We start from the raw sequence: 15,625 nt of genomic DNA on the forward strand, positions 1-15,625 counted from the left end.
AATATTCTTGATCTTATTGCCCTTACCTTTCTCCTCCTCAAATATCCTGTTTCACTAGCCCTTTAAATCCAATGTGTATCACACCCAGCTATTTTCTCCCCACAAACCAATACTGCCTCTTAACCCTCCTAATGTTGTTAATGATAATTCTATTCCCTTTAATCCAGGTTTTAAACTTCAAAGTCGTTTCTGTTTCTCTCTATCAACTGTCTCACACAATCAGTTGCTGTGCTTATTCTAGGGTCCACATCTGCAGTGTCTTCATTTTCTGTTTGGATCCTCCTTTCCATTCCAGCCTAGTTCAGGCCCTCATTATTTTTTAATTGACACTATGTTCTGTACTTTTGCTTTTTCCAATAAACCATGATGGCTTTCAAGCCCAAATCACTTGTTCTCTGAATATGCCCATCATTGTTACCTTTAAGTTTCTCCAATAAAATATTCTCCTCCATGTATCTGGTTATTGAGATATTACCCATCCATAAGAGTCAATATTATTCCCATGGGAATTTATCTGAAACCATTTAATACAAACATCATAGATGGGCTCATATAGGCAATTTCACTTTGATGCATTGCATTTATTTTCCTCTGTTCTGAAACTGTGATCCTTTAAGACATACAGTATTACAAACAATTTAAACTCTTGCATTGACAACACATTCACAAAACTTAGTGCGACAAAGTTATAATTTTTCTTGGGGCAGTAACCATGTCTTATTTATCTCTGAATCCCCCAGAGCACTTTCCGCAGTTTTTATAAAACAGGAGTACATCAAATATATAGTGAATAAATAAATGAATTTAAGACTTCTTACTATAAGTATTGGTAAACTCTAGATGCAAGGAATGGCCAAAGAACCAGCCAGTTTCTTTTAGCATAAATTCTTTATTCATTATTTAAGATGTGCTTTATTTCAGTATTCTGAGACAATAAAACATTATGACTTTTTTTGGAAATAAAATAGATATATCTACAATTATTTTGCTAAAGGAGATAAAATGGGTCAGTATGATTTTTACTGCCTAAGTGTATGGCACTAATAAATACTCTATACAAAATGTGGGAATGAAGAGACCAACATTACCTTCACAGCTATATTAGTTACCTATTGCCATATAACAACTTACTATAATTTTAGCAGCTTAAACAACACACATTTATTATCTCATGGTTTCTGTGGGTCAGGAGTCCAGGTATGGCATTGCTGGATTCAATGCTTCAGGGTCTTACCAGTCTGCAACTCACATGTTGGCTGGGTCTGCAGTCTCATCAGAGGCTCAACTGGGTAAGAATTTGTTTCTAAGCTCATTCATGTTATTGGCAGAATTTATTTCCTTGAAGTGGTAGGACTGAGATTTCTCTCAGCTCCTGGAGGTTACTATCAGTTCCTGTAGTGTCCATTTCTACTTGCTTCGTCACAGCTGACAAGGGAGAATCTAAAGCTAGTTTGTTAGCAAGACAGTATTATATAACATAGCATGAATTGTGAAGTGACATCCTGTCACTTTTGCTGTTTTCTGCTGACTATTATCAAATCACCGGTCTCACACTCACACTCAAAAAGAGGGCATTCTATAGGAATGTAGACACCAGGTGTTGGTGTTGGGTATCTTAGGGCCTTACCTAAAGTCTCCCCACAAAGACTTTTGGTGTGTGGTTCCTATTTGATCATGCGTGAGTCTTATCTCAGATTCTGGTGTGAGTATTATTCTATGGGCACTCTCCTCCCATTTTCCTTAAACATTCATGTCTGAATTCTCACTGATAGGATATAGACATTGAAGAACATGGTGGGTTTGGAGGGGGAAGGAAGGCTACATTTCTTTGCTGGTTGTTTCAAGGGCTGAAACTATGGCAGAGTTCATACTAAGATTCCTAACAAGGAGTTACACCAATGCAGAATGCGATGAGCAGGACAGGACCTGGCCTGCTATGTGGTACAACTACTTATTTTACTGATTTGCAAACAGCAATGCCGAGACGGAGTAACTTGCCCAGGATTGAAGGGGTATTTGTGGCCTACCTGGAGACCCTGAGCTCTTAGCAAAGTTAATGGGTGCCTGTAATTTATTCAGCTAAATATAGTATACTGACATTGGCCTTGATCCAAAGAAGGAGGTTTTGGAATTTTTTTTTACAACATTTAAAATTGATATCACAGAGTAAACGTTAGGGCTGGGTGCGGTGGCTCGTGGCTGTAATTCCAGCATTTTGGGAGGCCAAGGTGGGAGGACTGCTTGAGGCCAGGAGTTTCAGGCTGCAGTGAGCTATGATCATGCCACTGCACTCCAGCCTGGACAACAGAGTGAGACCCTATTTCAAAAAAAAGAAAACAGAAACAGAGTAAATTATAATGATATTTTACTTATTTTGGTATATGAAGAATAAAACTAAAAGATTCTTTTAAAAAGTTTCTAAATGAGATTTTTTAATGTATATGCTAGCCATTAATTTATTTATAGAGAATAAAAAAATAACTAAAAGAGTATTTCCTGTGTTTGATAAAACTCTGTAGAGAATGCATATGGAATGAATGAGCAGTCAAAATAATCAATCATGAAGACATGAAACACTTTTAAAATAAACCTTGGCTAGAGGCTTGACTCTTTTTCCTTTTCTGGTTGAGGTCTACTTCTTAAAGAATATGTTAGTATTTCTTTCAACATGAATCACTCATTCATTTACTTATTTACATATTGATACATGTGATATTATGCATATACTGTATATTAGACAGTATGCTGGCACCAAAAATACAAAAGTCAAGGCTTAGTTTTAAGTATTTCCTAGTTTCTGGAAAGCAGGAAACATAAACAAAAACCATCATATTATGTTCTAGGAGCATGGTTATATAAACTAACTCTGGAACAAATCCATGGGAAAAAAATAATTCCTGTGTCTGAAGAGATGGGGACACCTTCAGAGGAAGTGACATTTAACACCAGGAAGGTGCACAGTGAATGAACATTTTCTCTACTTACTGGTTTCTTAGTTTGGTAGCAATTTTACTTTCTGTGCATTTTGATACTTCACAGTTGCGTTTCTATTCTGACAGAATATTTAGGTGATTTTGAACTTTTAGTAGATTGGAAAAGGAGCAGGAATGAAAGCAACATCATTTGTTTCCTTTACTACTGGATACTGCTCCAAATTTTATGCTATTTAAAATGTCATAGAAAATGGACATATGCATTGATGAGTGTCAAAATAGATGATTTATTTTGAACCTGCGGTGCTCAGGTTACAAGATTTAGGCATGAGAGAACTACTTCTCAATATTTTGAATTCATGTTCTTTCATCTTCAGTGAAGAGAAAAATGAGTATTTTTTTAACCTATAGTAGCCACAGATTGAATTAGTACATAAATTAATTGTATCTTTTAATGTAAATGAACCCTTCAGAATCAATGAGAAAAATAACATTTGCAAAATATATTCAAAAATAGACTTTCCATGATGCCTATCATAACATTTCTTGCATTTCTGGCTTTATATTATAATTGGTTTTCTGTCTTAGCTCATATTTAAATTAATTAATTCAATACTTAAACTGTAATTATCTAAAAAGTGGGGCTAATTATTTCAGTTTACTCCAGAAGTAGATTGTAAAACTCAAAGGTGATAATGCCTAGGAAAATGACTTATAAACTAAAAACTCTACAGGAATAAAATGCATTTAAAATTTGGCAAACTGTCTGAAGCATTCTCATTTCTTAAGTTTTTGGAACAAGTTTTGAGGCACGGCAGAAATTTTTTTAAAAAATTTTTCTGTAAACTTAAATTCCATAAAGTCAATTATACATTGTTACAATTAATGTTCTCTTGAAGATGTGCTGGATAGAGGATAAATATGTTTTTATTAGAGTTCTTACTTGCAAATTCATGTTAATATGAGTCATAGTCTAAATGATGCAGAGACAGTTTCCTAGGACAGCTCTGAAATAGCTCTTGTTTCTAAGGGTCTGTCTGTCTCTTTACCACTTCCTCCCTCTCTTCCTTCCCTGCTTATTTTCTTTTTCCCTTTTTTGCTTGCAATCCAGTTTATTAAAAGATAACACTCAGTAGGCTGTCTAAAGATGAAAACTCCTACTTAGGTTCTGGAAGAGAACTTTTATTTAATTGTAGGTGTGTCTTGGTTTTCTAACCTCTTCCTAGATTAGCTATGAAAAGGAACCAATAAAAATAGATGCCATGTGGTAAAAATGTGAGAATTTTCAAATCATTAACCTATATTACAAATACTTAATCATCAGTATGAAGTATTTTACCTTTTAACTAGAGGAAGTAAGTTATGTACAGCAATTAGTGTAGATGGTAATAAGATGTTTCAGCACCCTCCAAATAATTGTGTGTTTGTGTGTGTGTGCGTGTACCCCTATCAAATGAAGTGTCAACACTATAGGTACGTAGTTTTTAGAAAAGAGTAAAAAGGAGCTAATTATTGAATGAATGCCTAATGTGTGCAAACAAGAAAAAAAGCTTCCACTCCCACCAACAATTAGGGAAGGTACAGACATCCTCTCAAAGTTTGGTGAATAAATACATCTGTCCATTGATTATGGATACACCTGTCCAATGTAATCAAATATTTTCAAAACAAAGAATAAGAATCTCCATATACTTATTTCTTTGTTAAAACAATTGTATAGAACATTAGTGTTAGAACTGCAGTTTATCTAGTCACACTTCTTCATTTAACATATGAAATCCTAAGAGGTCAGGTGAGTTTTACAGTATTCTAGCTGGGGAAAAAAGCTTGTACTGAAATTCATATCCTTTTTCCAGTAGAGTTCTTTTCACTTTGTTTTTTCATTTATTTATCCAGTCATCAAATACTCAATGAGTGCCTTGTTTAGTAGGGCTGAAACAAAAGGTAGTATAATTAAGATCGAATTATCTTTTTTTATTTCTTTTTTTCCTCTTCCTTCCTTTTTTTCCTTCCTTTCTTTCTCCTTCCTTTCTTTCTCCTCCTTCTCTTCTTTTTATATGCCTTACTCTGAGAGATATTATTCTGAATATTGGGAATTCCTAAAAAGAGAGTGAGGCAGATAGATAGTTACATACGTACCACACTATTACTGCTTACTAGAGTTAAGTAAAAATCAGAGAGGACATGAATGTAGACATTGTAGTGAACATCAACTTATATTTACCACATTATTTTGGATATGTTGAGACAGATTTAGGGTTGGAACACAATACAATATTAATTATTGTTTTCCTGTTATTTCAACTACCTCTCCCTTCCATCCCCACACCATCATTTTATAAACTTGTCTTGTTAATGTAAATGACATAGATTCACCATCACTACATCACCATTGATCTATAATGTCATGAAATCTTTGATGTACTGAGGAGTATTGGTAACTTTTGGGGTGGGACAAACTGATGTAAATGCAGTTTTCTTTAAGAATTCACAATGACTATAAAGACTTGTGGAAACATATTAAAAAATGTTTCTGGATAAGGTAGAGTGGCTCCTTTCAAGATCAGCTAAACTTTTAACAAAATTTAGAGACTAAAATTTCATTATTATTCTACAAACTTGTCCATGGATTTTGAAAAGAAAAATAACAATGACTTTGGAACTTAAAACTGTTGAGGGGAGAGTTTTTCTCCCCAGATGTTGGTAAATTTATGAAATTAATAAAATTACATGGGAATGGGCACTGAAAAATGCCTTCCAGGACATTTGTCAGATTCTCAGTATCAATTCATGAAATGGAAACCAGAAGTTGTTTCTGTAGTCATTATGTAATAGATAGTAAACATGCATTTTTGGCAAATGAATAGTTAGCAAATTAGGCATCTGGATGCAGTGGAATTTTGGATTCTTAATTGCATAATTCACCCTTGAACACCTGCCAGAGGAAAAACGAGCAAAGATAACATAGAATCTGAGGAAAAATATAAGCTGATAAATAGGGAATGATAACGCAGTATCTAACATGTTTTTGACTTCACATCCTAGCCTGTTTTCCACAATTAATACTGTTTCTGTAATTATCCAGAGATATTTAGATTTGCATAAGAGGTATTCTAAGGATATGGAATTCAGCTGATTATAAGAGATTACATTTGCTTATCTTCACATTTTATCATTGGAAAGACTTTTTAAAAGTGAGAAATTCAGTGCATGCTATGAACTGCTTTGGATATGATTATAGGAATTAAAAATACATTCTTTGAAGTAATGCTGTTTCTGGGTAGTCACGATTTTTATAGTACATTTAGAAGTAAGTATCAGATTTTGAAAACATTTAACTATCAATTTATCAATGCTACCTTCTCTGTTTCTCTCTTTAAGTCAAATTATTATTTCTTAGTGCTCTACACAAACCTACTCCATCCTATTGTTCTATTTTTACTAGACAAGTAAATATAAACATCAACAGTAGGTGATATATACTAAACATATTCACAATAAAATATGGAAGGGAATCTAATTAATCAGTAATAATGGCTGGATGGGGACTAGGTTAGGAAGTCATGATCGGGTCTAGAGGTAATGTGCAACAAAGGAAGAAGCAAGTGTTTGAATCGCCTTACAGCCTTTTATAAAATATGGAAATTTAAGTTTTACTCTCTGAATCTCAGTCTTTTCATTGGTAGCCATAAGCATAATAGCATTATTGTAGGGAATTAAATGAATTAAACTGCTTATGGGCATTTCAATAAAATAAAAGTTGACATACAACAAAATTATAGCTTCCTTGCCACTCAGTCTCTCACTATACAAGCATTTTGAATGGAGTCTTTGGATATTAAAGTTAGAATGCAGCTTATTAAGACTATCATGTGTTCCTTTGGGTTTTGTGAGTTGGAACTATCTCAGGGACCCCAGTAAGGAAGAGTGATGCTGCATCATGTGGGAGAGCTCCAGAGTTCCATTACCACCTGCCTCAGAGTGGTGCTCCATTGGAGGGCTTTGCTCTATACATGGGTATACAATAGCACTTGAAGGATCCTAGTGTGTGTGTGTGTGTGTGTGTGTGTGTGTATTTTTTTGAGACAGGGTCTCGATCTGTCACCTAGGCTGTAGGGAATCTCAGTATTTAACAAAAGTTTAAAATCCACTAATTGTAGTCCATTTCATCCCAATTTTACTGATGAGAAGATTGAGGACCTGAGAAGTTATGTTACTTATCCCAAGCAAATAATTATTGTGGCACATTTACCTATTCAGTGTAGGTTAAAAAAAATAAGCACTGAAGTGAACAATTTTTATAGAATGGGGTTTGACAGATTCTATTTGATAAAGAAAAAGACAGATGTGACAATATAGAACAGACAGAATGAGTTGAAGATTTAATGAAGAGTAAGGAGGGTAAAGAGAAAGTCGAGGCTTTAGAAAAATGATCCAAGTCGATCAGCTGAAAGTCCCAATAGAGGGAGATGTGGATTCTGTTCTCCTGGTGAGGATGGCAGGCATCCTGCTCTGAATTATGAGGAGGAATGATACAGCTGATGTTGGACACTGGGGAGAGTCTGCTTTGGCTAGTTGGCAGCCTTGGGTGTTGCTGAAGGATGATGGAAGCAAGGAGTGAAGGTAACTGAATAGCAGAGGCTCCCTAGAGCCATCCCTGTGATTTAAAGTTTCTGAGAATGAGGTTTGGAGCACTTGGGGAAAAAAAATGCCTGAAGGTACGTAGAGGTTGGTTGAGGAGACCACTGAATTATGTCAATATGTCATTTTGAGGTAGCTGATTTATGTTTATTTTGGCCATTTTTATATATCACTGTTATTGCTTTTTACTAAAATTCACTCATTGTGGCCTTTTTATGGCTGCTCTGTGCAGCACTAATCTGCATCAGAATTGGGAAGAGTTATGGCATCTGTCTTTAAGACCCAGGGCGTACCTAGCTGCCACTTAACACAAAAAGAACCTCTTTAAAACACTAACTTTAAGATAACCTTTGGAGTTGAAAAAATAAAAAGCTGTCTCTTGGGAGAAAAAATTCTTGTCTAGGAATTGATCATGTATGTGTAAGATTTCCAGTAAGTCAAAGCCATATAAGTTCCTTATCATATAGTCTATATCTCTATGGCATATTTTGACACTTAAATATTATCCTAATAATAATTAGGATGTATTATTTTAATATGTATTAGTTTCACTATAATAATAATAACTACGATTATTATTCTTTTTGCTTTGTGACAGACTAGGCCTTGTCACATGAAGGTAGGTTAGGAAAATATGTTTATTTTTATTTACAGATTAGGAAATAAATACATAGAAGTTAAGTTACTTGTGAAGATTCCCCATCTGATTACACACAAGGGTAGGTTTAACAATCTTGTCTTCTTAATATAAGCCCACTTTCCAGTCACTATATCAGGATGTCCTCATGTAGCATATAAGATAGCAGTACATGTCATGCTGCTTCATATATTGCCATCTCAATTACTGTGCTTATGTGTAGTCTCTTCAAATAGACTGCGAGCCATGGAAGTAGCAACAAAATTCTTTTATTTCTTTTGGGCTTCCAACCTGGTAGACAGTAAATACTTATTATTTACTTACAATTTCTCAAAGGCATACTATTACAATATATATAATAATCTGGCTGTCTTAGTGCCAGACCCTATGCATACAAAGAAAGTTAGGCAATATCTTTGTCCTCCAAGTGTTCAGTCAGATGTGAGAAGGACAATAAATCCAGCAATAAGTATGGCTGCCTCCTTGTCATTCAAGTCTCAGCTTAAATACCTCCTCAATAAAGACTTCTCTGACTCCCAGTCTAAGGATGCTTCTTTACCCTAAACTCTAATACATCTTGTCAATTTCTGAAAAATAACTTATCCCAATGCTCTACTTAAAATAGCCCTAGGAACGCTTAAATACTGTTGGTGGGAGTGTAAATTAGTTCAACCATTGTTGAAAGCAGTATGGTGATGCCTCAAAGAGCTGAAAGCAGAACTACCATTTGACCCAGCAATTCCATTACTGGGTATATACTCAGGGGAATATAAATTATTCTACAATAAAGACACATGCATGCAAATGTTCATTGCAGCACTATTCAAAACAGCAAAGACATGGAATCAACCTAAATGCCCATCAATGACAGCTGGATAAAGAAAATGTGGTACATATACAACATGGAATACTATGCAGCCATAAAAAGAAAAAGATCATGTCTTTTGCAGGAACAGGGATGGAGCTGGAGTCTATTATCCTTAGCAAACTAGCACAGGAACAGAAAACCAAATACTGCATGTTTCCACTTACAAGTGGGAGCTAATGATGAGAACTCATGAATACAAAGAAGGGAGCAACAGACACTGGGGTCTACTTGACGGTGGAGGGTGAGAGGAGGGAGAGGAGCAGGAAAAGACAACTATTGGGAACTAGGTTTAATACCTGAGTATGAAATAATCTGTACAACAAACCCCCATGACATGAGTTTACCTATGTATCAGATGTTCACATGCACCCTCAAGCCTAAAAGTTTAAAAATAAAATTAATAAAATAGCTCTGAGACCCACACCATCTTTTTTTTATTTTCCCTATAGTGCTTCTCCCTTCCTATATTTTAATTTATCCCCTTGGTTTATTATTTATCTCCTTCCACTAGAATAGAAGCTCCATGAGAACAGCGACAATTTTGTCTTGTTCACTGTTGTATGCCCAGCTTTTAGAAAAGCAGATGCACAATAAACATTTAGTGCATAGAGAAAAAATTTTATCTAGCCTCTAGCTGTAAATGCCATCTAAATACTGCGATTCTCAAATTCTGTCTCTCAAATTCATGTCTCCAACTCTTACCTTTGTATTGAGCCCCCAATAAATAGATTCAATTGCCTACTTTTTTTTTTTTTTTTTTAGACGGAGTCTTGCTCTGTCTCCCAGGCTGGAGTGCAGTGGCACGATCTCGGCTCACTGCAAGCTCCACCTCCTGGGTTCACGCCATTCTCCCGCCTCAGCCTCCCGAGTAGCTGAGACTACAGGTGCCCACCACCACGCCCAGCTAATTTTTTGTATTTTTAGTAGAGACGGGGTTTCACCATTCACAGGATGGTCTCAATCACCTGACCTCGTGATCCGCCCAGCTCGGCCTCCCAAAGTGCTGGGATTACGGGCGTGAGCCACCACGCCCAGCCTCAATTGCCTACTTTTTATTTCCTTTTGAATGTCTAATAGGCATCTGAAACTTAACACTTTCAAAACATAATTCTTGATTTTCTTTTTTCCTCCCATGCCAAACTGGTTTACTCTACAATCTGCCCAGTTTAATAAATGTTTTCATTATCTACCTACCTGTTCAAGTTAAAATTTATAGATCCAATCCAATGCCTATCTTCCTAGAAAATATATAGTAGATATATGTCCTCCTCTCTACTATTTCTGCCATGACTACTCTACTCCATGAAATAGTAACATATTTCACCTGAATTACTTAATGCAAAACTCTTCTGTATTTTCTATTGCTGCTATAACAAATTACCACACACTAGGTGACTTAGAACAATACAAATTAATTATCTTACATTTCTGAAGGTCAGAGATTCAAAATGAATTGGGCTGCAATCAAGATGTTAGCAGGGCTTTGTTCCTTCTGGAGGCTCTAGGGAAAAATCTGTTTGTCCTTTTTAGCTTTTAGAAGCCACTGACATTACTTGGCTTGTGGCTTCACCCTTCATCTTCAAAGCCAGCTGCATAGCATCTTTCAATCTCTTTCTCTGCTTCCACTGTCATATTGCCTTTTCGGACTCTGACCCTCCTATTTTGCTCTTATAAGAGTCCTTGTGATTACATTGGACCCACTGAGATAATCCAGAATAATCTTCCATCTCAAGATCCTTTGCTGAAAAATATCTGCAAAGTCCCTTTTGGCATGTGAGGTAACATACTCACAGGTCCTTGGAATTACAGTGAGGAAATCTTTATAGGCAAGGGGTACTATTCTGTGTACCCCACCTTCTAAATATGTTTCTTGCTCCTACTCTTGCCCTTTTCTAAACTGTTCTTCCTCAAGCAGCCCATACAGCCTTTTAAAAACCTGAATCAGATCTTGACCAGATTCAGAGAGTTTAACCACACCGTTCCCTGGTTAAGATCCTTCAATGTCTTCCCATTTAACTTAGAATAAATCTCAACTCCTTAAGTTGGTTCACAAGGCCCTGAATCATGGGGCTCCTGTTACCTCCACAACTTCGTCTTGCCCCATTCCCTAGCTTGCTCACTATAGCTCTCTAGTTAGTTTTCTTTATGTTGATTAAATATGCCAATACCTTCGCTCACCATGAGGCCTAGCACTTTTTACTCCCTCTGGCACAAATGCTCTTCCTCAAATTTCTCAACTGGCTGCCTCTTTCCCCATTTCTCTTGGTGAAGCTCTTTGGCTCTCTACTGCAAAAGAGATATTATTACTGCATTTATTTCCCTTATTGAAATAGTCACAACTGCAATGATTCTGCTTATTGTTTGCATACAGTGTGTGCCTTTTCTTGAATGTAAACTTCTGTAGGACAGATTGCTTAACTGTTACTATATTGATGTGCTCCGATATTTAGCACAAGGCCTGGATTTGTTGGTGTATTGCAAATGAATGTCTCAATAATAATAAAAGTAACTCCTATTGAGAGTGTATTATATGCTTTATGTGATTTAATTTGTCTAAGCTTCACAACAGTATGAGATAGGTACATTTCTTATCCGCATTTTGTAGATGAAAAGACTGAGACACCAAAAAGTAAAATAATTTTCTCAGAGTCACAGCTAGTAAGTAAAACCAGAATTTAACTCAGGAACTATGACTGTAGAGTCCATATTCTTAATTTCTATATTACACTAGTAGTTTCAGCCAGTAAAATTGGTGTTGATGGAAATAAAAATGAAGAATATATAGTTTTAGCTTGGAGGAGGAATGTTAAAAATACAAATCAATAATTAAAATACTTGTACAAATTGCAGGCTAATATTCACCATACTTTTGTTATTGGGAAAATCTTTTAGAAAGGAAAAAATCCTAAAAGAGAGAATTGGTACATTTGCTTATCTGAATATTGAGAGATTTTGTATGACAGAAATGCCAAAAATTAATTTAGAGGCAAATGGCTAAGATGTTTTGCAGTATATATGACAGAAAAAAGTTAATATTCTTACTATATAGATTAAGTCTTCAAAAAATAAGTAAGAAGATACATAATTTTATAAGCAGCAGATACATGAGTAGGCAATTCACTAGGAAGGCATACTATGAAAAGTATAGAAAAAGCTCAACTTACTACTGATAATCAAAGGAGTGCAAATTAAAGCAATGAGATTATTTTTGAACATAAAATTGTCAAAGTTTAAAAATGGGCTATTTGTCATATAATGATAGTAAACATAAATACAATCTAATTTTCTAGTAATCGGGCATTTTTAGATATATTATGATCTAGCCAATTGATGGAATGCTACACAACCATGATGATGATAGAGTTTAAACAGTGGGTTACACAACATTAAGTATTGTTTGAAACTATTGTTGCAAAGCATTTTTTTGTTTATATTTTCAAGGGAAAATTAGGGAAGGAGATAATAGCAAACAAGAGGATATTTTTTATTTTATATTTACCTGTATTTTCTGAACTGTCTTCAGTAAACATTTATTGAAAAGAAAGGTTGGCTGGGCGTGGTGGCTCATGCCTGTAATCCCAGCATTTTGAGAGGCTGAGGTGGGTGGATCACCTGAGGTCAGGAGTTCAAGACCAGCCTGACCAACATGGTAAAACCCTGTCCCTACTAAAAATACAAAAGTTATCCGGGCGTGGCGGGGGGGCGCCTGTAATCCCAGCTACTCATGAGGCTGAGGTAGGAGAATCACTTGAATCCTGGAGTCAGAGGTTGTAGTGAGCTAAGATTGTGCCACTGCGCTCCAGCCTGGGTTACAGAGTGAGACTCTGTGTCCAAAAAAAAAAAAAAAAAAAAAGATGGGAACATATATAATTTTATTGTTCATGTTCGGGGGATGTCATGTTTGGGGGTCTTAGGTTGTCCTAGGTCACTAGCTTCCTCAGGAGTGAGTTCTCCTGTTTAGTCCTATTCACGTCAATGATGAATCTCAGACACCATCTGACCCTGAAGCAGTTTATTCTGGCAGTACTTTTACAAGGCAGATGTTGGGAGCAGACCATTGGCATGGGCCAGATACAATCAGGACATCAGATGGCCATCTGACTGGGAGGGTCTTGACTTGGAGACACCATTCCCAGAGTTTAAGGGATCTTTCCCCCTTTCTTATTCTGTCTTCAGTCCAGGTCAGTTACTAGGAGTTTCCTTCAGAGGGAGTTTAAGTTATTCTTGTAAGAGTAAGCTTTGTTTTAAGGTTTCTAGGAATTGCATCTGTGCTGAGGTGGTCTTGTCTCCTGGAAATTCCCAGGCCAGGTTGCATCATGCTGCTAAGTGTCACATAGTTTTGGCCCCATGAGATTTTTGAGTAGGCCTTCTCACTATCATTAATCACATAGCCACAATACATCTCTTACAATATACCACGTAGGGGAAAGAGGATAGGGCTTTTCAGTCTCATTATAAACTAGTTCAATCTATACTTGATCATTAGATTTATCTACCTAGTGTATAACTCTGCTAATGACTTCTGTTATCTGCTTCATAAAGTCAAAACCTTAGCTTGATATTCAAGATCCACAATCAACTGATCCCAAATTGTCTTTCTACCTCTTTGTTAATCCGTTTCCTGTTCTTGATTATAGATATTTATGTGTCCACTTGAAAGGGCTTTTAATTGCTTCTGCCTATTGAATTCTACCCATTCAGGCAGGGCCAATATTAATTGTAATTTTCTACAAAGAGTATGCTCTGACTCCCTGCTAAAAGTGACCCTTTTCACCTAAAGTCTCACAATATTCTGCAATATTATAGGATACTTACTATATACAGATATATAGTAGTTATTTTTGTATATGGCTCATGTTCCCAACTAGATTTTAATATGCTTGTGTCATAGTTCATGTCCTTTACATATTTCTATTTCCCACAGTCTTTGAATGTCATCATGCCTTGCAAATAAAAACTTCCTAATTTAATGAACAGTGAACTTACAAGTTTGCCGTTCTCTTGCTGGTTTCTTAATAGTTTCTTTAATTCACTAATCACACAATAATCTTCCAATATATGGAGTATTTTAAATCCCTTCTCTGCCAACTAATGCTATATAATCTTGGGCAACTTAATATCTCTGTGCTTTATATTCTTCAACTGTAGGGCTTTTCTGAATTAAATGTGATAATACATGAAGAATTGAACATTGTAAGCACTCAATAAATGTTAGCCAAATTATAAAAATAATGCTCATATGCATTATTACTACTAATAACTAATATTTGTGTGTTACTCTGTGGACATTGCCGTTTAAAAACTTCCCTTTTTAAGGAACGCTTATTTTTATTTAGATATAAGTTATATAACATTAATATAGTTTTTCTTTACTGTGTAGTGATTTGTCTACATGTATTAATTAAGATTACTCTAGCTTCTGTAAAGAAAAAAAAATCATCAATTCTCGATAGATTAACCCAATGTAAACAGTTTATTCCCACCCACTTGGCAGTGGCAGGAATGGTGGTAGGTTGGTCTCAGTTCTACCTGATCTTCAAAAACACAAATTGACTGAACTCTTTTTTCTTCCACACATGATTTACAAGGTCACCTTGGGCAAGTACTTCCAACTGCCAAAATGGGAGGAAGAAAGAGATCACTGAGGATTGTACAGCAGATTCTTATGACCCAAGCCTGGAAGTGCAACACTTCACTTTTACCTTTATTCCACTGGCCTGAAATTAATCACATGACCCCACCAAGACACAAGGGAAGCTGGGAAATGTAGTCTCTATCTGGGCAGCTGCTTTCTAGCAACAACTCTCAAACATGGAAAAGACTATAAATCTTTGGGAGATAGATAGCTATTTCTGCCACATTATTTAAACTTTATTAATACTTGGATGTTATTACAGCAGTCACCTTTAAGTAATAGAAATCATTGTGTAAAACAATAAGTCTGATCTGCCCTCAATTGCCAGCACTGCTTTTCCTCATATTGTCTTCTTTATTTAAGGCTACATTTAATCTCTTTAAGTGTACTTAATAAGTGGAAATATCTATACTTAAAATCACAAGAGTCATGATCTAAAGTTACAGATATTCCTTAAAAAAAAAAAAACAAAGTAATGGCTAAGCCTTCTTAAAAACAATTTTCCCCCATTAGAGAAAGAGTATAACTCATTTTAGGAAGCGGGGTTTAAGTTTGATATATCAAAAACCATAGAGGCAGAATTTCTTAAAATGTTGGGCATGGTTTATTTTGAAGAAAAATGTTATGGTATGCATTTATCAGTATTTGGGAAAACTGTAAATTATACAGGAATAGTAACAGGAAACTTGTATTTATTTTTACACAAGGGAAGACTTCATTCAGATGGCAAAGATCATGAGAGAAGGAAATGTGGTTCCCAAAAGGACTTTTACAACTCCTATGATTCCCTGGAAGATGTGGAGGGGTGGTCAGCTATGTCTTCAGAAAGCATTATGGGATTAGGAAGTTGCCTAATTAGAAATTAGAAATCACCACTTGGAAATGTTGGCACATTGATGGTCTCAAACACA

The 15,625-nt window shown here is 35.7% G+C and overlaps 1 protein-coding gene across 6 annotated transcripts in view; it reads left to right on the forward strand.

Moving 5' to 3' along the window:
* Positions 1-15,625, forward strand: part of TAFA2 (TAFA chemokine like family member 2) — a 546,816-nt gene that overhangs the window by 428,770 nt on the left and 102,421 nt on the right. The gene's annotated exons all lie outside the window — the stretch shown is intronic.

Source organism: Pan paniscus, chromosome 10, assembly GCF_029289425.2.
Source record: "Pan paniscus chromosome 10, NHGRI_mPanPan1-v2.0_pri, whole genome shotgun sequence".
NCBI classification, from domain to species: Eukaryota; Metazoa; Chordata; class Mammalia; order Primates; family Hominidae; genus Pan; species Pan paniscus.